This window comes from Epinephelus moara, chromosome 3 (assembly GCF_006386435.1).
Source record: "Epinephelus moara isolate mb chromosome 3, YSFRI_EMoa_1.0, whole genome shotgun sequence".
In the NCBI taxonomy this organism is placed as follows: domain Eukaryota; kingdom Metazoa; phylum Chordata; class Actinopteri; order Perciformes; family Serranidae; genus Epinephelus; species Epinephelus moara.
The window spans coordinates 42,129,628-42,152,565 of NC_065508.1; the positions used below are offsets into that span (position 1 = coordinate 42,129,628).

General features: G+C 42.3%; 1 protein-coding gene across 2 annotated transcripts in view; it reads left to right on the plus strand.

The window, feature by feature from the left end:
• Positions 1-22,938, plus strand: part of nrip1b (nuclear receptor interacting protein 1b) — a 73,403-nt gene that overhangs the window by 28,785 nt on the left and 21,680 nt on the right. Inside the window, exon 1 of one of the 2 annotated variants that reach the window (XM_050035411.1) lies at positions 5,139-5,159. The exons of the other annotated variant lie outside the window; for it this stretch is intronic. The gene's annotated coding sequence lies outside the window, so the exon portion shown is untranslated. Of the gene's footprint in view, positions 1-5,138; positions 5,160-22,938 lie in introns of those variants that run through there. 2 annotated transcript variants of the gene reach the window in all.

Genomic DNA, 22,938 nt, shown 5'->3' on the forward strand with positions numbered 1-22,938 from the left:
AGCGTAACACACACTTCGCACACACATACTCATTTACATTACCAAGCGGGGACAACTTCCGCCTTTCTGCTCCAACACTGACTGACAGCTGACTCCACTCATTCACACTCACCACTGCCCCAGGGCCGCTACCATATGCTATTTACAGAGATAGCACTGGCGATCTGAACCGGTCAGTGGCAAAAAAAAGTACTTTTATACGGGACACATTTGCCCCCATTACCGTTTTAGCTCGTTTCGCGGCTCAATACTGAACCAATTTTAGAACGAGTGGTACCCATGAATCATACGCACACATACACATGGGGAAATAGAGCCCAGGTTGAAAAATACCGAAGTTGTCCTTTAACTCAGGCAAGGCAACAAATAACTAACATTAGCAACAAACACTAGAGAATGCTCTGTTAAAGGAGAGAGAAATTCCATCGAAGAAAAAAATATTAAAGACAGGGTTTGTTATTATATACCTTGTTATCTTGTAATGAATAAATAAATCAATATATAAACACCAGGGAACAGCTTGGATGCAGGGATTCTTTTCTTAATACATTGCACAGCATTTCAACTGTTAAACAGGGGCTAAAGCCTACTTTGGATTTATTTTAATGATTATGAAGTACTTGAAGTGTGCAGTGTGCAGCTGCATCTTCCATTTTCTACCTATAGAGGAAAATTTAAGTATCGGATGGGAACTCGGATGTATTGGAGAAAGAAAAAAACCTTGATCAGGACATTCCTGTTTTAACCACACATACAGCAGGCCAGCTGATAAGGGTTGCCTTTATTTCAAAGGCCAGAGGAACACATCACTGAAATGCAGGGACTCGTCACAAAGAAGTCTCTTAGTCTGCCATTTTAACTTCTTCTCTTCCTTTGTTTCCCTCTCTCTCTTTCTCTTGCTTTTACTGTCTCCCTCGATCACACTGTGCAGAACTCCTTGCACGATGTTGGGGAGGAGAGAAAAAAAGAAAGAAGAAAAGTGGGTCAGGGCGACCTATTTTTTTCCCACAGTTCACGGAGGCAGAGGGTGGTGGTGTTATCGTCGGTTAGACGAGTAGCAGGGCCTGATGGGGAGGCAGGGCCTTGTCGCGAGACGCAGCCACTCAGAACTGGGTCAGCAGCAGAGGCTATGTCTTGTAAACGGCTTGTCATACTGGAGAGAAAAGCTGCAAATGACCCATAGATTATACGCCCCAAGCTGAGCACTAAGGTCTCTCCTAACTCCTCAGCTCCACACTTCAAAAAACACAGGCACACATAAGCCTTACAGTTGCGCAGGAGTCTCTGAAGCACTGCCACCTTCTATAAGTTCCTCTCTTCTCTCAGTCTCCAGTAATAGCGTTTGATTACTGCAGTCAGACCTGACAAGCTCAAAGCGCAAGCCACACACGATTAAAAGTAAAGAATCTATTTACATTTCTCTTTCTCTGACACAGGGGTTGCTTTTTCTAAATATAGGCCGCTTTCTCCCAGATTTGCTCGACTTTATTCAGGTCAGGTTATTTACTATACCAAGTTCAACTGTGGTTTTAAATAAGCAATACAAATGCTTATTCAGTTGCAATGACCTCTTTGCAGAGCCCTCATGAGCTTTGGACCAAAAACACTTTAATTTAGTTTATGTTTTTTTTTTTTACAGTTGCTAACAAGTGTTTAGCTACACTTAAGATACTTTTTCTTTTAACACAGCAACACAACCGAATCACACAATTAGCCATCATTTTCTGCTCAAAACCACATTAAATTCATTAAACACCATAAATGTTCTTTACATACACCAGCTCTATCCACACACTGCAAACCTAACTCATTTAATCATTCCCTTAAAGCACCAGCACATTTCTATCCAAGTCATATCATCCGAGTCAGTCCTCGCATATTTGTTTATAAATGTATATGTGTGTGTATGTATGTATGTATGTATATGTATATATATATATATATATATATATATATATATATATGTGTGTGTGTATGTATGTATGTGTGTGTGTATATATATATATATATATATATATGTGTATATATATATGTATATATGTACAGTGTTGTGCTAGTTACTGAAAAATAGTAACTAGTTACCGTAACTAGTTACTTCATTAAAAAGTAACTCGGTTAGTAACTCAGTTACTTTTAAAAGTAACTTTTTAGTTAGTTTAAATACAACTTGACAAAACAATTGAACGGTATAGGAAACATGCAACCGTCTTGACAGTGGAGTCACTCGCTGTCAGGCAGCTAAACGTTTTACAACTACGTTACTTGGATACAAATATGGAAAATTAGCTAAAGAGAACATTTGAAGAGCTACATGATGGTGTCGAGTATGTCGCCCACCACAGACATTGTCTGTCCACAACAAAAGCTTCCTCGGGATAACAATGGATATCACGTCACTGGATATAACGTTACCGGGACTAAAACTCTACAGAAGCACTACCGCTTAATGTAACGTTACAGCACTGTGGTGAGGCCAGCAGGTCGACAGTGACTTCAGAGAGGGTGAGAGACATGTTTCATTAAGATGCTCTGGTAAGAATTGTGCATATACCTTTATCTGACTTGACTATCTTTCATTGTTTAGGGCTGAAATGTTTTAGTGAAAGGGAACCAAAAATAATGGAGTAACGCACCGTTTGATAACGGTAACTGATATATATATGTGACAGAATTGGTGCGGTGAAGTTTATTGGCAACATGAAACTGCTGCCAATGATCAACCAAAATCCAACATACATGGCCTTTGGTTCCAAATCTGTGAAAATAAGATACACAAAACTGCTCCTCTGTCCGCTTCCTCTCTCTGTTCTATTATAACTAACTATTACTTATTTTTATCTCTGCTCCTCTGTTTTGTTCTGTATCAACATCGAACAAAATCAATCCATATCAATATATACACTTTTTCCCACCTAATTTTAGTGATCATCAAGTCTCTTCTGTAGTGGAATTGACATTATATTATGCATACATACTCTTATCATGATGGCACAACAGCATATGGAGACATGAAATATAATACTTTTAAATGAATGTAGTATTCATTCATTGTGTGGAGTACGAAAAAGCATGTTGACTGATTCTGACTAATTTTAAAGCCAATATTGGCCAATACTGATGACATGCTGATATTATAGTGCATCTCTGAATGTAACAAGACTGCAAATTTATTTTCTGAAGGTGGTAACATAATGTAGTTCTAGTATGCACCACCACATGTTTTCTCATTTTCTCCTAGCATTCCATCTCTCCCTCCATGCCAGATAACTGAAATTATATTTGAATAGAGTTTGAATCTGATATGTTTGAAAATACCCAAGTACAACAAAAAGAAAAAAAAAAAGAAATTATGGGTCCTTAAAAAGACATGGAAAAGTTTTTTGTCCATGAAACTGTTGGAACCCTGGTTACATTTTGCTGTTGTCTATAGGGGACCTTTTAATATTTCAACACACCCATCTCCCCCATAGGAAAACTATATTTTTAGATGGGAGTGATTTCTCAGCAAATAAACACAACATTTATTGAGTTTGTCTTTTTTTTCTTTTCCTATACTGGTCATGACTAATAGTAATCATATTGGTTTCGCTCTGTGTAAAACCAGCACTATTAGCCAAGGTGTCACTCTAACAAACATAACATAATATCCCAAAGTGGGGCTAAACATGGCGGGGGATCGGATTAGCAGCAAGACTTTGGTTAGTACACACACCCTGCTCTCATCAGTGCCACAGCTCCCAAGCTCTGCCACTGCCACCCAGCAGACCTGTTTAATGTTATTCTTAGCCCCAGAACTTCATGTCTCTGTGCAAAAGCCCCTTAACACTAATTGAGGAGACTGCTCATGGCTCATGTCGCTCAACAACAGCCTCTGAGGAGGTGTATGATGCCGTCTGTCTTTCTGCGTGCGTGCGTGCGTGCGTGCGTGCGTGCGTGCGTGCGTGCGTGCGTGCGTCCGTCCGTCCGTCCGTCCGTCCGTTCGTGTGTGTGTGTGTGAGAGAAGGTGAGACGTGCTGAGCAGTAAAACAGTCAGAATCAGTGCTTGGCCACTCCAGCTAGTGTTGTCTTGTTTTTTTTCTCTCTCTCTTTTTTTGGTGTTAGGGAGCCACTGCAGTGCCTTCAGCAGATGGTTTTCAGCAGGCCTGCTTATGACATGTGATAACATTACAGTTTTTAAAGGTCAGGCATGAAGAGGACCACTATGATGGCTAAGCCAGTCTCACAGTGTCCAAACCTCTAATACTGTCCTTGCACACACACTTTTGTACAGTGTGTGTGCATTCTGTTCAAAAGAACAGGCCTTCCATAAATTTCAAAACACCCAGTATTGAACACATTGCTTATAACAGGAATGCAAATATGTATTGTAATACGTGATCCTTGGTGGCCTGAGTCACAAGGAGGGTGCCGCAATATTTGCATGCTGATAAAACCCTTCTTTGTGCATTTACAATAGACTACGCTCAGTGAGTCTGATGGTGCAGAGCCAGACTTTGGACTATGTACCGTGATGTTTACTTTGGAAAAACAGAGGTCCACACTGGGACCCAGCAGGTCATCACCAGCCTGTCAAAACATGGCTCTGAAGGCACCGCCCCCTCTCTTAGTCAGAGAGCCTTGATTGGCTGGTAAGCCAATGCTCATCCTTGGAACAGAGGCTGGGATATTTGTTTTGAAGCTCCAGGTCACTGTGTGCCAGTGGCTCAGAGCAGAGCTGGGAGGGAAAACAGTCTGGAATTTCCTTGTACATAAACATCACCTTCAGGGTGGATGGCGATCTCATGCTACAGGTATATTCCTTAAAGAACTCCCCCTACCACCACCGCCGTGGCATGGGGCGTGTGCATGAAGGAAATCTTTGCAGGCCAATCATCAGACATTTTAAAATTCTGTCTCTGTCTCAGTCTGACAGAGAGGTTAAAGATACAGCATTCTGATAAATCTCTTCCCACCAGGGGGAACAGATAAGGAGCAGCATAGATTGAATAAAAGAGCTGAGGAGAAAGGGGGAGGATACGTGGGGGGTGTAGGAGGAGGGCTGAGATGTCTATCAGGCTGTGTGAAGGTTTTTTGTTTTTTTTTTGTCTTGCAGATCCAGTTCAAGGGCGCCCGCAGGCGAGGCAGCTCTCGCTCTTGCCCTGCCAACACTGCTGCTCAAGGTCATATGAGCCAGCCCTGTGACATTAAAGAGGAACAGGAAAGGGAAATGGGGGGGGGGGGCAGAAACCATCAGCCACAGCCATACACACACACACACATGCACGCGCGCACACACACAGAATTGAGTTATAAGGGGAAAAAGTAGCCTTTAACACCTTCAGTCTTTCCTGTGACTTTCTGCACCAGTGTCTGGGTCGACAGTGGATTTTGTGAGGGCAAGAGCTTTTTAAAGGCAGTAATGAGAGTGTCTTATTCTCTCCCCACAGAGCCAAGAGATGCTTTGTAGTTGCCAGCCACACATACAGGCAGAGAGAGAGAGAGAGAGTGTGTGAGTGTGTGTGTGTGTGTGTGTGTGTGTGTGTGTGTGTGTGTGTGTGTGTGTGTGTGTGGGTGTGTGGGTGTGTGGGTGTGTGTGAGACAGAGCGAGGGGGAAAGATGGAAGAGAAGAGTCACAGTGATAAACCTCAGGGCACAGAAGTAGAGAAGAGAAAAAAGGTCTTTAAGTTATTAAAGGGACAGCTAACCAATGGCAGATGTTTCTCAATGATCTTCAGTTGAGGATTGAGACTGAAGTGTGTTTTTAGCTTCACTGAATCTAAAGTTTTTTAGCCTCTTTTCAAGGAGCACACGCTGCAATACAGGCAAACTATAGTGCACAAGCTGGTGGTTTCAGATGGACAGTAGAGCTGTGGTCAGAGGTCCAGGCCTTCAATATTTGTTGTTTCATATTGTAAGTCAGACCAGCCCTTTTTCTACAGAAATGGCGCTATAGTGCCACTACCAAGTCCCTTCTTTATGCCGCCTTTGCATTTTTACATGGAACCAAACAACAGCAGCATCCATTGAAGTGATCACTCCGGTTATAGACAGCATGTCTATAATCAAAAGCGGTGTCACTGGCATCACATGTAACAACAGCATCGGCCTCTACTGTGACATACTATAACATACACCTTGGCAGCACTTCATACCCACTAACGATGACATTAACATGTCATTAATCGTTTACCGTCTCTGTTATATGGTGGCTGATCTCGTCCTCTGCTTTGAGGTTAAGGAGCTCCTGCATCTCAGTGTTTTCCCAATTTGTAGACATTTATGGCTGTTCTTAGTCTTTGACTTAGCCACTAACTACTATCAGCTACTTTTTGAATCTCCTGCGGTGCATCGCACACATAACTCAGCATCAAAACGTCACACCTTATCCCATCCTGCCAGCTGTCCTTTTTATACAGATGTCAGTTCAGCACTGTTACTACCTCTGTTCCTGGCTCAGAGGCAAGACAACTTTGTCCCCCCATTCTGTGATCATACTTTTTACACAGAATGGTGAGGCAGCATAATGGCACAATATTCCTGTCTTGAATAGGCAGTGTAAAAGAGGCTACTGATTAGCAGCAGCAGCTAAATGGCTGCAATGTGAATATGAACATTTTTGGTACAATTACTCATCTGTCATGCCTATAAAACTATGTTATCCTGTACACCGTGAGTTCCTGAAGTGATCAATTACACATTAATGTCTCCCACAAGTCAGAAACATACTTTAGGGAAATCAGGGGGGATGCACACTAATGACAATGGGCCTTTTATGAAAAGTGGTGACTTGTTGTGGTATTAAAGGCACTGGTGTAAATAATAACAGTAATTGATGGCTGAATTCCATTTAGCTGCTTCAGCTTCAGAGTCCTGGTTTTGCGCATGCTGGCTTACTATCACAATGTTATGGCCTAGTGCGGCACTTGAGTAGAAAAGAGCCACGGATAATGTTATTAGTAACACCTGTGTTTTCTTTCTATGACAAGTCAGAACCTCTGGGGAGTTTGTGTAATACATCAATTATTATACTGTAATGATGTCTTTTTAGGGGTTGATACATGATAAATACATGATAGATAAGGATAAAGTAAACCATACATTAAATGTTCATTATGTTGTTAGAGAATGTGCGGGAAGCACTGAAAAAAGACCCATATTATGATAGAAAAACTGAGAATGTGTTGTATGTATGTGATATTAAGCTTACTCAATTTCTGACAGGTGTTAAGCCCTATCATATTTGATTAATTTGTTTATTAATCAGGGGCATTGGGGCGGCACGGTGGTGTGGTGGTTAGCACTGTCGCCTCACAGCAAGAGGGTTGCCGGTTGGATCCCGGGTGTGGGAGCCCTTCTGTGCATTTGCATGTTTGCATGTTCTCCCCGTGTCAGCGTGGGTTCTCTCCGGGCACTCCGGCTTCCTCCCACAGTCCAAAGACATGCAGGTTGGGGACTAGGTTAATTGATAACTCTAAATTGTCCGTAGGTGTGAATGTGAGCTGAAAGGTTGTCTGTTTCTATGTGTCAGCCCTGCGATAGTCTGGCGACCTGTCCAGGGTGTACCCTGCCTCTCACCTGATGTCAGCTGGGATAGGCTCCAGCCCCCCCCGCGACCCTCAAGAGGATGAAGCGGTTAGAAGATGAATGAATGAATGAATGAATCAGGGGCATTGCACAATAATAGTCATTGCTGCTAATGTGAGTAAGCCATTTGTTGTCCCAGAGCTAATATATTGTTATTATGTTATTCTAGCTATTTTGGTCAAATTTCTTTTATGTTTTGCCATTACAGGAACAAAAGTGAGGTTATCAGTGAACAAAGTGCAGCTTGACTAAAAGTATAGATATTAGAATGTAGACTTGCTTGTCCACTTCTTGTTAACATTGTAGTCATGTGTTCATTGGTCAATAGGGTATTGGCTTGCAGCACCCAGTGCATCGGGACTGCACAGTGATGTCTTGTCAATATCTTTCCTATGATAGCACACATGCCAGGGTTGACCATGAGGTATCAGAACGGGGTACTGAGAGCCCGAAGACCTGAGTTCAGGTTCCTGTTTTTATTAGAATGCTGAACTGAATGTTCATTAAGAGAAACTTTTGATCACTACCAGCTCCAGTCTATGGGCTCAGCTATGTTGTTGACCTCTAACCTCCCTGTGTTGGGAATAGGGTGGAAGATTTCCCTCAGTTAAGTATTACATTCTTAATAGATTCCAAGTATTGTTTTATACAGCCAAAATCTAGCCTTTGGATTATGTTATTCCTCTAGACTAATACCGTTTTTTCATCGATAGCCAGAAATCACAGATTATAATCTAGATTTTGGGAGCGCTTTAGGTACTTTCAGTGCAGGGAGAATGGAGCAAAAACTGGCCGACAAAGCACTGAGTCATTATAATAACAATCACAGAGATGGGTGGAGTTGTACAGTGATATAGCCTAACAGAAATTACTTAAGTATGCTCATGGGGACTTGTGGTGTGTCTGTTGCATTTTACAGTGACCTTGATAAACTTCTCAATATCTCTCATCTCATATACTCCCCTTACATTTCATTGAATTGCAGTAGTTTTCTTTTACTTTTTTCATCAAAGTCACATTTATGTGCAGAGAACATATCATTTACATTGAATTCAGAAAATGCAGTTGATGCTGAAATTCTCTCCAGCATGTCAAAATAACCAACCTCAGTGTGTGGTACCTCTGAAGTTATTGTACTTAAAAAAATGTTTAAATTTATGTGTTTACTTTTTATGTTTTGGTGATACGCTGTCTTTTTTTCTCTATACATTCAGACTAAGAAATAACGCATTTGCACTATTTTTTTTTTTTTTTTCACATTATTTTTAATTTTTATGCCAATACTTGCAAAAACATGTCGGGCAAATGACTTGAAAAATGTAATCAAGTACTCATGACATGTTACACATGCAAAAGTAACATTACTTCACTAATTACTCAGCAGCAGGGGTGTAACAACCCTTGGCTTAGTTGAGCAAGCACGCGGAGAGTCCCAAACTAATGCTTCATGGTTTATTTCTCATTATTAGTCACCAGCTGGTTGCACCATGAAAAGCACCGTGAAAACTATATACAAAAAGATTAGAATCCACATTTATCTACAGTCACTTATATCAAAAATACAGTACACAGATGATAAATCGAATTAAACAACTATTAAAAGTAGTCGTTAAATTAGACTCTGGCAATAGCTTTTCTTAATAATGCTAATGTCCTGTCAGCAAACGTATACACTGAGAGCAAACATTATGTAAACTAAATTCAACCCTCCTACAAAGCTGGCTAAACTGCATTTAAATCTAAATTCATACCACACAGTGAATAAACGGACAAATCCTAAACATTACAGTACATAAATACATTACCCCTCATTCAAACTCCAAATACCTTTTCCCACAAATAAACAAAAACATTTAAATTCACTCAAAGAACGAAACCACCGCTACTCTAATAATAATAATCTAACAAAATAGCGCTGCACGCTAACAACGTAAACAAACGAAACGTTTCAAACAATTTGAATAGACAACTCAAACCCATGGTACCTGCATTAAAGGGATAGTTCGACATTTTGGCAAATTCACCTATTGCCATAATCCCTATAGTCATATGGGTAGGTACATTACCTTTAATTGTCAGTGCCTGCTGTTCTGAGATCGGTGGAGCAGAGCTGCCCGCTGCTTAGCACACAGAATGGAGGTGAATGGTACAGCCCCTCCTCTCCCTCAAAACTAATCAAATACACCATCAAATGACTCCAAAACACTCTTGTGGACAACTTGTAGCTTACACATTCACCACGCTATGAAATAATAATGTAATATTACGAGACAGAGTTGTTTTGAAGCCAAATGCACAGCCGGAACTACATTCCAGACGTAGAGTACTTGCTGGGCGGAGTGATTTCAAACAGCGTATGTTTAGTGCAGTTACTCCCGTCATCAAAACAACAAGTTTGTTGAGAAGAAGCCAGAATATACAGAGGAAGAGTTACAGGTTTTGGAAGAAGAGAGAGCAAGAAGAGAGGTTGAGGCTGCCGAGCAACCAGGGGCTGAGGGGAGACCCAGAGCCGGTGGTGTAAATGTGGGGCTTACTGGCCACTTCATTAGGTACACCTGTAAAATATAAATATAGAGTAGGCCTCAAAATAATCATTGGAACACAGGGAGAACATGCTAACTCCACACTCATAAATCACCACAACTCCTGAGGGAACAACAACATAAAATGTTCCCTAGCAGTCTGTTTATTCCCAACAATGAGAAGTAATGCCAGTCACTTCACTACATGCTCTGGGCAAGCATTTATCCACAACATAACCACAACAACATTTGCATTTTAGCCTTATTTACCATGCTTGGGTTGTAGGCTAATGTTACTCAACATGGAGGTAACGTTACAGCAGAGAGATTGCTGAGCAAAATACACAACGATCACTTACCACGTCTGCTCGTTTAGTGATGCCGTCAGATGGTATGGCAGTGTCTCTCAAGAAAGGAGTTTGAACCATTCCTGAGCTTCTTCGCGCCATCCTTTCAGCGTAGTCCTCTGGTAAAAAATGGCAGGAGCAAACAAACATTTTCCGGACCATTTCCACAGGCGTGTTGGGGTCGATGTCCAGCACAAATAGCCATTGTTTCATCCTGTCCGTATTACTGGTTGGAACTGCGTGAAACTTCACTTTGCTCCATGTCTTCGGCTTGTTACTGCAACCTTTTACAATGCATGTATAAACCATGATTTACAAAAACACTTGTAAACTTTCCTCAAACCTTCCAGCTGACGATACCACAAATGGCTACAAGCAGTAACAACGGTACTGTCTCAGCTGTGCACTGTGTCACTCCGCCCAGTGGTTTACTCAAGAAAGTAGTTCCGAGTATTTGCTTCACGTGTCGTAATGTTACTTAATTATACATTATTATTTCATAGTGTGGGGAATGTGCAAACCATGTGTTTTCCACTGGAGCGTTTTGGAGTCATTTGATGGTGTATTTGATTAGTTTTGAGGGAGAGAAGGGGCTGTACCATTCACCTCCATTTCAGCGGGCAGCTCTGCTCCACCGATCTCAGAACTGCAGGCACTGACAATTAAAGGTAATGTACCTACCCATATGACTATAGGGATTACGGCAATAGGCGAATTTGCCAAAATGTCGAACTATCCCTTTAAAAGCAATTAAAGTCTTCCTAAGCTTGAAAAGTTTTTGTCACATACAGCAAACATCTCCTCACGATCCGCTAGCTATATGTCCTCTGAATATGCTGTGAAAAAGTCCGGTCTCTGTAGGCAGCCCAGGCGACTTTGCAAACACAGTGTGAAACAATGCACTGATCACAAAGAATATAGTGATGTTGCACATCAAATTAAACAGCAGAACCTAGGCTACAAGGCTGTATAAACCCTTTTTACATGCTCCAAACACAACTCAAACGACAACTAAATGAATAACAGCAAATCAAACTCCATACAGCACCGATATGCCAACCCACTCGACATATTTCGGGCTCCAACTCGTAGCCACGTCATGCAAAACACACAGCATACACCTCAAATGAAAGCAGAAACTCAGCTGTTCTCCGCATACCCGCCAAAGCACGCTACACCAAAGCATCAGAGAGATAGAGGCCAAAGAACAACAACAACAGAAAGTCGAACTGTAAAATTCCTCTTACCTTTGTTGTTTTGCCGTGAAAAGTTTATTTTGCCTGTAAAACACGGTACATCCTGTTACACCGACATGCATCCGGGGGGGAAGCATAACAATAGGCTCATTCAAGATGAACTGCGCCTCGCCTGGAAAGTAGACGAGAGCAGGCGGCTGCAGCAGGAGGCGGTGCCAAAAAGCCGCATTGAAGTCAGACAGTTTTCTGACAGTTTCCAGCAGCCTTCAGTCCGTACAGGAAGTCACAAACACACTTACATCCTGTCCGGAGTGATGTTAATTAATTAAAAAGTGATCAGACCCATAACAGTTTGTTTTTAGTCTCCAGTTGTTTTAATTATGATAGATTGATTTATTAAAATACTCGACAGGTGATCTGTAGTTTATGTTCATGGTTTATCCTCCATTTTACATGTATTTTCATGTAAATCAGCATCATATCATTTTGACCTGTCCCCTCAATTACAGAGGCTATATAAATTATGCTTGACAACAAGGTTAATATTTTCAGAGGGGAAAAAAAATACAAGACAACAGCTTTCATTAAAGATCAGTTAGATACAGTCAGGGCTTCACATCTGTACAAATGCAGGGCTTGAAGTTCTCCGGCATGGTGCCGGATTTCCGGCGCAGGGATATTCTGGTGCAGGAATATTTTTTTCTCGTGAATATTTTATCATCTTGCCGTAGCAACAGTGATTTAACCAGTCGTTTTAAAGCAAAGCAAAGTGATAGTTCCAACTACCAATGGTAGATATTGCAAAATTACCTCAGTCAGATAGAAGATGCTCCTTGGTGTCAGAGGTCGTGAGTTCAAGCTTCAACTGATGTAAAACGTACATTTTAATGCGTTCTTGTTGTCTTCCTATTCTGCCACTTGTTGCTCAGAATTGCCTAAAATTGCCCGGCCCCAACCATTTTGTAGTAGCTGATGACCAAATTTTCCTTTTTTGGTGAACTGTTCATATTTCATTATTAAAAACCTTGAAATTGTTATTCTAGGTTCTTGCTGTGATACTTGATTGATACTCTCAAAGTGCACCAGATTAATTCATTTAGACGTCAAATGTTCAAAATTTTCTTCCGCGGGGGCATGCCCCCGGATCCCCCTAGCGCAGAAGGACCTCTAAAAAAATTTCAGGCACAGGATTTTTTCTTGCTTCAAGCCCTGCAAATGTTATTATAAGAATCCTCACATCCCACTGACCACAAGTCTCTGTGTTGCTAAATAGGCCTACTTCAATAATTAAAACAATCCAGTGTTAATATACAGTGGACTCTGTATAGTTTATGATGAATGTATTTAGTCTCTGACAACTAAACTTCACCATCAGTCACACAACATGTTTTCTGTTACAGAATAAACCTTGTCTATCTAAAACGTCATATTGTTGAGTCGACATCTAAACCAATCAGCTTTTAGATCAGGTGAGAGCCAGGCGGTGTAGTCGGTGGAGAGCAACTGCAGCGCCTGGCTCTGAAAACTGCGACCGCCTCTCTCTTGCGATTTTATTGCCGTCCAATTTTGTAATACGTCAGAGCAAGTTGGGATGAAGTTGCACACAAAACTAACCGGCATGCATTGTGCGCCGATCGCCGGTGATCGAATCTGCGCAGGCCTGGCTCATCTCAAATGAACCTATTGACCACATACAGCAGCCGGCACCTCCCCCACAACGGCGTTCTGATTCTGATTGGCTGACAGTGCTGCCAATCTCGTTTTGATGGGTATAGCGTCATTCTATTGGCTCTAACGAATCCAATGACGTATCAATCACTCAAATTGACCAATCCGTTACGGAGATAGAGCCTCCAAAGCACAGAAGAGAAAATCTGCTTCACATTTAGATGGTGTGCTTCCTTTTTGTTTTCTTGGCCTTGTATCTAACGACTCGGTGCTGGCCACCACCAGTATGCACAATAAATACAATTGTAATACAGAGTAGCCTACTGTCGTTGCACTTGAGAATTGTAACAAATTATCATTCTGACTGCCCATATATGGGCATATGCTATGTAAGATAGTGTGACAGTGAGTGTGTTGTGTGCTGCAGTGCTGCATGCGCTCCTGTCTGTTGTGCTCCCGTGCCGTGCCGTGGATTTTAAGTTGGAAACAAGGTGCTTTATGGCCCTAGGCGTTTTTTGGGGTATTTTTACTGCCTTTACTTTTAAGCTCATATCACAGTCATTATAAAGGCTACATATACATGCTATATCTTGTTTGTTTTTCAGGACAATGTGGGCTAACCAGATTTGCCATCATTCCATGTCCTTCTATGTGCCTGTATTTTATATTAATTTTTATATCAATGAAAAAAACAAATCCGTGTGACTAAATTCTTACATTTTTACATGTATATCACCATAGCAAGTTGGAAGTTGACATATTCTACCAAATATGAAGAGGAGAGACTCTCTGGAATCTGGCAATATAAGAACCATGATGCTGGGACATTCTGTCACTTCACAGTTGTCCAAAACATGTGGTTTGTGCCAGGCGGACATGATTGCCAGTATTTTTTCTTTATTGCAAGAAATTCCATTGACTCATTCACAAGTCAAAAATGTGTTTTATCTGAAAGAAACATGCAACATTTACACCTAAGATAATAGAAAAATAGTCAACCAAGTGCAATGATGTCCTCCAAGATAATATTTGCCACTTTGTTTGCAGTAAACAAAGTTTGTTGTTGTTTTACAGTTTCAGTTATATATTGGGGGGGGGGCATTTTGGGCATTGGGGGGGACACATGTCCCCCTTAATGTATATGGTGACTACGGCTATTTTGTAGACAATTAATCTGGATTTATAGTGTGATGGGATGACAGCACAATGATGTGTGTGGTATCAATGGAAAGCTCTGCTCCTGCGCTTTCATGTGATATGCGTGGCATTTCTGTGCAAGCTTGCATTCGCGAGTAATCCATCCAAGAGTAATGTGTGTGCAAAGCTGTATGAAAGCTCTGTTATACATAATTTTAGTGTAACTTCATCATTCTTTTTCGCTGTGAAAATATTGGACTACCGACAAGTGCTTGGTCTTGTCGGAAAGCTACAATTCTGGCTTCTCGCGATGACGCACGGTCTCGGAGAAAATCAAAAATCAATAGAGAAGAACAGGTGTGAATTTGGACGCACTATGCGTCGTTCGGGCCCATAGGGTTAGAACAAAACAAAACAAAAAAAATAGAGGCTTAAAAGTACGGGGGCTGAGCCCAAAAGATCCGGTGCCCAGGTCTAACGACGTCCATGCTCAGCAGCAAAAATAATGCATTACATAACTCAGTGTTGTACTTTCATTAGCCAGCCCAGCTCTTTTAGCTGTCTTTAAAAAAGCCCAAATCCTTCACACACACACATATCATATCTTCTGTATTTAACATCTGTAAAAACAGAAAACAAGACATTGTGGTTTGACAAGCAGGAAGCGTTTAGTTTGGAGGGATTCACTGACCTGCAACAGCTTAGTGACTGCACAGTAGGCTGCAATGGTATGAGATTTTCATATGGCCATATTGGATTTCATAAATCTCAGTAAAACTGAATTTGGAAAATATTTACACAGTACATTTTTTTTGTTTTGTGTTGTGTTTGTCATCTCATTCTCAAAATAAAGGAACAGGAATCTGATGGGAGTAAATTCACTCATCTAATTTGCATATTGTGACATCACTAGGTGGCGGCCATATCTGATAACATAACTCTCAGTAAAACTGAATTTTCAACATATTTACACAGTAGATTTTTTTTTTTTTTTTTTGTTATCTCATCCTCAAAATGCCCGGTGGTCCTCAGTCTCAGACTTTTCTACAAGCCCCATGCACAAATGAAGTGACGATGAAGCTTTCATCTCAGGGACAGCAATGTCATTGAATCTGGATTTTGGTTTTAGCTGTTCTCTGGATAAGAACTGATATTTCTGTTGGTTACATTTATGATAAGGGTCAAATAATATATAAATAAATCAGTGGGTTTAGCATTTGTGAGATCCGTGTCTCCACAATAGTGAACAGTCCCAAATCCACCTGTCATCCACTTCCTCATTTCTCAAGTAAACCCAGCCATCATCATCACTGTTTATAGCCCTGCTTTTACCACACCTGCTGCCTCCAACAGGTCCCCTCCTCATCTAATTTCTGCCACCCAGACCACGGTGAGGTAAAATCTGGTTATTATCTATGTCAAGTGCTGCTTTGTGTGGACCGTCATCGTGCACGCAATGCACAGACGCGCAGACGCACCGTCACTTTCGTCACTCGGCGACCGATTGTCATCAGAGGGCAAATATTTCCCGTTAGAATCAGAATCGGCAACTAATTTCCATAGGCATTTTGTGTGTTTTTGCTGTATTTCGCTCTCTATCTGCTGGCCCTCGCACCGCTCTCTCCGTTCACCCGCTTTTTTTTTTTTTTAATCAAAGGATTTGTTGTAACTTAATGTAAAACCTTTTTATTAATGGAGGTTTAATGGAAGTTTGGGTCTGAGATTCTCTGTCATGTTGCTTTTTTTAATACTGTATATAAATGTACACTTTATGATAACTGTCAAATTTCATACCATGATGTACAGGCCCCCAAGAAGTGCGCTGGGCTTTGAAGCCAATTTTCATAATGGCCAAACAGTGGTACTGGAAGTTCTGGGATCTGTCTTGTAATGCTCTGTGACCCAAAAATGCTTTTTCCCCATCGACTTACACTGGGAATGAGGCGTCTGTAAATCAGTGGATACATTTTTTGAGCATCACGACCCCTACAAAATGATTCCAATCACGATCAGGATTTGATCCATTTGGTCAGATAACATTCGGAAAGTCTAGAAGAGCCGCAAGAGTAAATAATTTTATCCCCATTCAAGTAAGCGGAGCACTAAATCAGAAGTTAGCCAATCAGCAAGCAGAAGTGAGATGCTTGGCCGCACCTGGTCATACTTGGCTGTCGTAAGTCTCCGGTGCTTTTTCTCTATGGCTGCTCTAAGTAGTCCTGAACATTCCTTGATCATCCAGGGAATTTTATATGATGCAGTTGAACCGTTTTGGCTTCATGTGCTACTGAGCAACTCTCATAGGAATGAACAGGGTCCCATGTTCATCACTGTATCCAGTTCTCCCATCCAGTTCTACATTCATGATGACCTGTGTATGTACTGATACGTGTTCATTATCAATAAAGAAGTCAATCAATCAATCAATCAATCAATAAATACCTGTGGCTAACATCAGCAAGTGAGCTATCAGAAAGCACAACATGTGTATAAGACAAATTTGGTGCCCCTGCATCAAGTTAACACATCCTGGACCAGTCCATGTGGGACATGCCAGCTGAATACAGAGAGACCAAATGGAGTGTTACTGTGATTAGTAACTGCAATGTAATTACTCCATTTCAAATTGACTGTTACCAAAAAATTTTTATATTACTGTAATGTGTTGCATGTCACTGTCCAACTCTGCTGGTTAAAAAGTAAAGGGCTTTATCCTTTGCCACAGGATACTGAGCAGCAGAGAAAGTCCTTTCAGTGTTTATCCCCTTTGCATTCTCCAATAAATTAATATAACTGGGCCTTTTTCCTCTGTTGCATAGTCTTCCATTCGATTCTGTCTGTGTGGGGGTTGACTGTCTAGCAGGGAGGACAGGTTTACCCAGACACCTGTAGCCAAGTGAAAATCTTCTCCTAGGGTAGAGGAACATATGTATTAAGCATGATGACATCTAGTCTAAGTCTCTATGAACTGTACTTTCTACTCAGACAGGATTTACCGGATAAGTGTCCCTCACACTTGTGATGCAATCCTTTTGAACACTAACCACTCAAAGCTGGATTTGAAGCTCCACTGAACCCTGATGAACTTTGACATTTAAAGTGGTGCTAAGGGGGTTTGGAAAGAGTTTCCTCTCCGCTCTGTCCCTGGTGCATTCGATCACACCTGCTCACCCCCTGGCATTTTACTATTGTATCTCTTTCTTTTGATAAAAGATAACACATTTAGACTAAACAATCAATAGATAAAGGCTTAAGTCCCGAATTGCTCTAACATACATCTTTGTGGTGCCTGGCGTGGAGTCGTCTCTGTATCATTTTTGCTGATAAGTTTTCCCATTACTCAAAACTGATGTGTACCCTGGTGTATCCAATTATGGTATATTTGTCACCCATTTGATATCTGCTGCTAGTCTGGTACTGAAAAGAATTTCAGGCCCCGTTTACGACAACGATTTCAACTGAAAATGGTAAACTTTAGTTGTGTTTTGGCCGATCGTTTACGCGACAGCGGCGTTTTGGGTGCCTGAAAACGCAACATTTTGAAAACGGGTTCCAGAGTGCAATTTTTTTGGAAACGGCAGCGTCTCCGTTGTTGTGTAAACTTGCAATATGCAGTTCCTCTGAAAACGGAGACGGAAGTGTAGATCTGTTATTGTAGCAACTCCACCTCGTCGTCCATCCAGACAAGGTTATCTGTGCATGCTTTCGCCATTGTGTCTTCTTTGTTTTGGTTTGTAATCACCGCGTTGTAGAGGAACGCGCTTCAGCACAGGCGCATGGTGTCATGCCATGGTGTTGCTTTGCAAATTTACACTGTCACCCATTGGCCTGGCGTGCATACTACAGTGTTTCCAGTAGATTTTGCGGCTCCATGTGAACGGGGATCGTTTCAATAATGTTGTCATATAAACGCACAAGTTTTTTAAAATGCAAAGGACAGACTTTTCCGTTTTTAGAGAGACCGTCTAAACAGGGCCTCAGTGTGGTGCTACATTTAAGTCCACAGTCCACTCCGGTGGGGAACATGTTGACCCGGCCCTTGCACGTAGACAGAGCCTGCCCTGTAGTGTTTTCTGTCCTCAGTAGCACCCAGCCACTTCTCCCATCATCAGTCTTGGGGTTACAGATAATTGAAGAACTCACCAGAATATCCAACACTTTCATGTGAGATAAGAATAGATGTCCTTTTATAAAATTTTATTTAACTACTGTATCCTCAAAAGTCTGCACATCCTGGTACTCCCCCTGTTGACAAGCCTGAGATAGCAGCCAGTCATATTCTAAACTGTAGTTGACTGCCCCACCCCCCAGCTGCTCCTCACACACACACACACACACCAAAACAATACACAGACACTCACAGCTGAAAGGGTTCATGTACACCCCCAACTCCTCCTCTGTCTGTGTTTGTGGACAGTAGGCTGATTCTGCAGCCTTACTCCCTCTCTCCCTTCCTCTCTGAAACTCTGCTGTGCTGAGCTATGTGTGTGTGCACGCATGTGTGTGACAGCTGCCTAATTGGGCATTCTCCCCTCGTCGGAGCGCCTGCCTCTCCTCTCTCTCTCCTCCTGCTTGGGCCGGGGCTGCTGACGAATGGCAGCGGATTACAGATGAGGACATGGTGACCTGCCTGACCTTGCTGCACAGCCGCGGGGGAGGGAGAGGGGAGGGGGTAGACAGAGGGGTGGGGCGGACAGGGTTCTAGGACTGCAGAGGGGCTGTGTGTGTGTGTGTGTGTGTGNAGAGTGTCACATGACTGTAACCCCCTCCCTCCTCCACCCGTGTCAGTGGTCAAGGGCACCAGCTGGCAACCACCAATGCAACCCACCCACCCCTTTTTTTTTTTTTTTTTTTAAATATATTTATTTCGTCTCCTCTCCTCCCCTCCCATCTCCTCTCCTCTCTTTTTTCAACTTTTTTTATGTGTCTCTCAGATGAGCAGCTTCTATATGACTGCTGGCTTGCCTCCACACACCCGCAAGCCACGATGTAGTCGGTCAAAAGTAGGCGGCGGATCATTGAGTGTGGTGAATTTTAATTTCTGTGCGCACCATAGATATTTCCATGCCCCCACCCCCCGCACCTTCCTGCTGTGTGTGTGAGACTGCCAAGGTGAGGTTGTGTCCTCTTGTTAAGAGCGATTAATGGCACTCGTTATGTACTTAATGAAATATCCCTGCTGATGCATAGGGTGGCGTTGTCTCTCTTTCTCCCCCGTCACACACACACATTCCTATTGCCTTTATATGTGTGTTTGTGTGTGCAGTGTAACATTGAGGACGCTTTATTACAGCCTCCAGGCAACTCCGGTATGTGTTTGATATGGTGTAGAGACCCCCCCTTGTAAGCCATCTCTCCAAATGAAAAACGAACAGGAATTAAGGCCCTGTCAATTCACAGTCGAGTTTGTTCCTTCTTTCGCTTTAGATGCACACAACACTGCAGCCCCGCGCGTGACATGTGTTCTGAGAGAAAGAGATCGGGGGGCTCACCACAGTCCCGTTTTGACTGGTGGAGTAAATTTAGATCTTATCTTCTTGTGTGTGTTCTTTTACAGCCTAAGAATGTTCACCCAACATCAGCTTTTAAGTTGACCTTGTGTTGCTCATTTGAGGCTTGAGTCTGCGCGTGTGTGTGTGTGTGTGTGTGTGTGTGTGTGTGTGTGTGTGTGTGTGTGTCTAGGATGAAATGCTGCTGGCTTGCCTGTAGGTTTTTATTATAACCTGTGTGTATTTGCTTGTTCGTGTGTGCACATTAACACCATTCAGTGCCTGAGTCAAGCTGTGCAAGCTCATTTAATCTCACGCCCTGGTGCACGTAGGCTTGATTAGTGGCAGCAGTTATCTGTGCAGAAGACAGCCCACCCTCCTTTAGCATTTGGTCAGGTCTGGGGCACCAGGGGGGTGTCAAGTCATGAGAAAGGTGAACGAGGAAGGAGAAAGGCAGAGGGGGCGGTAGTGGAGGGATGGTGAGAATGAGGGAAGAGGGGAGGCCGGAAGCCTCATTAGTATTCTACAGGAGCACGCCTGCCAGTAGAACAAATTGATTACTGCACTTTACCTGTATCAGCCTCCAGTGCTAAGGATGACAAGGTGCGGGAGTATGTTTCTGAAATCACCTCCCAACCACAGAATAGGGGTGTTAGTATTTGGCTTAGTGTGGATGTTTTTTTGTGACTTTGTTTGGGAACTTTTTACTACATTTACCTCAGTTAACTCTGTCCTCTTCATCTCCTTCATTACAGAGAAATAATAGCTGCGTTGCAGTTGGGTGTTGGCCTTGTCTATCTCTCTCTGTCTGATTTAATAGTGGCTGACTGAGAGAAGGCAGACTCATTTCCTGCAAGCCTTGACTCCATGCTTGTCTGCATCTAGGCTAACAGTGTGTTTCTCTTGCTTAAAGACAACATGATCACTTTCAAGGCAACAGCAGAATTGTGAAATTTAAGAGACGATTTCTAGTCAGTAATTTGCAACAACACACTGTTCATTTAAAAGATGGGTTCAGGGGCGTCGGTGGCTTAGTGGTGGAGCAGGCGCCCCATGTACAGGGCTGTTGCCGCAGCGGCCCGGGTTCGACTCCAGCCTATGGCCCTTTGCTGCATGTCACTCCCTCTCTCTCCCCCCTTTAACACTTGTCTGTCCTGTCAAATAAAGGCTAAAAAATGCCCCAAAAAATTTCTTAAAAAAAAAAAAAAAAGATTGGTTCAATTCTAGTGTTGAGGCTCCCGCTTGTTTTCATTCTAACTACTTAGTCGGGGACTAATAACAGCTGGGCTTCCAGATAAAGGCAATTAATTGCAATGAACCCCTGCTTCAGTGACAGGCAGAGTGCTGAAAATCCACCTGGTTCTCTTTCCGAAGTTATTAATACCATTGTTTTATTAGTGATTTCGGTGTCAGACGGCAACAGCAAAAGCCACCTTTTGTGGCAGTATGATATGCACCCAGGTGGCGTCAGTATCTTAACGTGGCTGCACAGAACCTTTTGAGGTGTTTTGGTACACCACCATTCTGCCAGATGGCACCTGTCTTGGCAGTATGATATGATATGGGAAAAGTTAACCTTCGGGGCTTTCTGTCCCCAAACCCAGACCATCGTCTTTTTCCTGAAACTTCAGGGATATCTGACTCAAAATCCTAAAGGGAAACTTCTCCCTGCAGCCATAAAACATGGATTACTAACAAGATTATTTAACAAAAGTATAAAATTAAGCTCAATGATAACTGTCAAGGTTCAGTGTTTTACAGTGTTTTTTTTTCTTGTCACTCATTATTAGCTTAAGCATGTTTACATTGCAGAAATAGGCCAAGCAGTTAACAGAGATTTCCTTTTCTTATAGCTTTCAATTTGCATGTATTACTTAAACTTTTTCTTACTCACTGCAGATTTAAGTAACCGCATCTCCCAACAGAACAACACAGCTGAATTTCAGCTTGCATGCATGTTGTTTCAGCCCAACATTGTGAAACAGACCAGTTAATGTTGCTGTGTTGCTGCAAGAAGGTTGGAGTGAGATGCCCTCTAGGCAGGTAATGTTACAGCATTTATCTCTTAAAGGGATAGTGCAGCCAAAAATGAAAATTCAGCCATTATCTACTCACCCTCTTGCGGAGGAAGGCTCTGGTGAAGTTTTAGAGTCCTCACATGCCTTGCGGAGATCGGCAGGGGGAGCAGCTAGCACACCTAATGGCTGACGGCGCCCCAGACTAACGTCCAAGACATAGGCGTAGGATTGGGTAGGGACGGTAGGGACACGTCCCTACCAATATTCAGCCCCTTCTGTATTGTCCCTACCAATATAAACACTGGCTGTCGGCGTCCGCTCAATATGGTACACAAAGGGTTAACAATCGTTGGTGTCTACCATATGTCCCGCCTCTAACCTCGTATTGCTCATCGATTGGCTCTACCGTTATTTTGGTAACATGTGATTGGTCCTCCCCAGCGCCGCTCTCTCCACTGTCTTTGTGGGTGCGCGTCACCGTACAGTTCAGGGCAGTTCGTGAGGGAACGACACATACACGTGCGTCACCGTTAGCGCTCCACAGCCGAGCGCCGAGTGTGAATGGTGAGTCGGTTGGTTCAGTAAATAAGCTAAACAAACACCTGTTGATGTTAGGCTAACTGAATGGCGTTCCTTGGCAACTCTTTGCTAGATAATGAGATGCTAACGAGCTGATAGCCTACTAGCTGAGCTAAGTTTGGCAACTATTAGATCAATATTATATGCCAGAGAACATGAAATTCCACTTCACATGCTCCATCAGCAATCATAGATGTCATGTAGTGATGACACAGTTCAAATTAATGTTTATAGTAAGATGACATGATAGAAACAGTCTGAATAAATAAAGTGTAAACACTATAAATAATAGCTCCTTCAGTGACAGTCTTCAGCATCCATGGTGTGTGAAGGAGAGACTTAGGAGAATAGAGATCCACTGCTCCCAGTAAAAACACCAACACTGAGTCATATTTATGTAATAGATATTGGGTGTAAGTGCA